Here is a 2215-nt window from a genome sequence, read left to right on the forward strand (position 1 = left end):
AATCATCGAATCCACTGCGCTCTCAGATTTGGATTCAAGGCTTCAAATAATGAGGCTGAGTACGAGGCATTGCTAGCAGGATTATGCTTTTCTCGGGATATGCATGCACAATCCCTGGAGATATTTAGCGATTCCCAACTAGTAGTGTACCAGGTACTAGGGGAGTATTAAGCCAAGGGACTTAGGATGGTGTAATACCTGAACAAGGTGAAGAACTTGTTGGCATAGTTCAAGAGATACTCGATTACACAAGTCTCGAGGGAGCAGAATGCCAATGTTGTTGCCTTAACCAGCTTGCTAGTGAAAAAGACGCACACGCCATGAATGTCATTCCCATCGAATACTTGGCGAAAAGAAGCATAACCGAGCATGAGGCACTACCTGTTGAGTTAGGAGATACATAGATAACCCCTATTATTAACTATCTCAACCATGGAGTAGTACCCAGTGATCGAAACAAAGCAAGGAAGTTGGTGAGAAAAGTTGCATGATATATGAGAGTCGAAGGGGTCTTGTACCGATGAAGGTACTCCCTACCACTTCTAAGGTGTGTTACACTAGACCAGTCAAAGTCGTTAATGATTGAGGTACATGAGGGGTTTTGTGGAGATCACGCTGGAGGGCAGAGCCTATCAAAGAAAATCCTAAGGCAAGGATACTTCTAGCCAACGATGAACGAAGACTCGATGGAGTATGTCAAAAGATGCCACAAGTTTCAGGCGTTCTCCAAGATACCCTGGGCAACACCTAATGAATTAACACAAATGCAATGTAACGACCTGAATTTTTTAATCGGGCTTAGGGCCTTGATTAGTGTGCCTGGAGGGCAATAAGTGGTTTAATTTGCTTATATGTGAATTTATGTGTATATATGATTATGATGCATGTTTAATTGAGTTAAATGTGCATGTGAGCCCCGTCTGGATATTGGGGGGCATAAATGTGATAAATGAAATATATGTTGTATATGTGTGATATGTCTGTACAGCACGATCCGAGACAGTCCTGGGGAGCAGTTAGCCAGAGAGTCACAACGGGGTTGAGATTCGGACTCGGGGCGAGTCGAGGGGTAATTCGGGTATTAGTTGAGTTATGGGATTATCGGGACATAGAAATAAATATTTGGAGATATATTTGAGGATAGAATGCCTAGGTGGGAATATTTGGGGAATTTACCATTTTTGCCCTCGGGGACATTTTGACACCCCAAGCCTTGAGATAACCTTTAGACTTAAGCTATATAAAACAATAAAAGAAAGGAACTGTTTAGAAACCTTGAGAAACCAACCCATACTTCTCTTTGAACTGAAGTTAGTTTGTGCTTATCTCTCTCTCACTTTCTAAGACAACACTCAAGAGGAAACTCATAGGGAATTCTTGGTGCAAGATAGCATAAGCAAGGGATTCAGCTGTGTTGACTCAGAAGCTTAAGGCTTGTGGAATAAGGTTCAACATCAGGGGTTTGAATTCAGCAAGAGGTAAGTTTTCCATGGAAGATATGTTCAAGTTTCAGCTGTGTTTTCAAGCTTTGCATGTGGGTAGAATCTAGGCTGTTTTTGGGTGTTCTAGTTATATTTTGGAGTAGATTTCTGTTGGGTTTTGGTGTTGAAATTAAGCTAGAATGATGGTGTTATTAGCTAGGAATGTTAGCTTGGTTTTGGTGGGAATTGGCTTGAAGGAGGGATGGAAAACTGGTGTAGAAATCTGGGTTCGCTGTATAGCGCCGCAGCCCTAGGAGGGGTGCGTCGCGGCCCGCGTGCGCGCGCATCCATGGGAGGCTGAGAGAATTCATGCGCGTCGTGGTGCCTGCTGGGCGCGCCGCGGCCCGTGTGGGGGTCAGTGAAGAGCTAGCCTCTGTTTTGAGGCTAGTCGCGGCTCTAGATGGTGGGGTCGCGGCCCTTAGTGTCAGTGAGGATTTTAATGATATTTTTGACTTGGGAACTTAAAGGGTAAGGCTCGGGATGGATTTTATCATTCGGATTGATAGAATTCAAGGTCCCAGAGGTTAGGGTTATGGTTTGAGGTTATTTTTTGGGTTATAATTTGATGGTCGGATATTGTTATGTGTTGTGACTAGGATTTCGGCGAGGCTCACGTTAGCGAACTGTGCTCGGGGCATCGTTGCTCAGGAAGCTCGGAACTCAGGTAAGAAAACCCCTGTAACGACCCCAAATTCACTATTAAGGCTTAAGGGCCTTGAGTAGTGTGCCTGGAG

The sequence above is a fragment of the Humulus lupulus genome, chromosome 6, assembly GCF_963169125.1.
Source record: "Humulus lupulus chromosome 6, drHumLupu1.1, whole genome shotgun sequence".
Taxonomy (NCBI): Eukaryota; Viridiplantae; Streptophyta; class Magnoliopsida; order Rosales; family Cannabaceae; genus Humulus; species Humulus lupulus.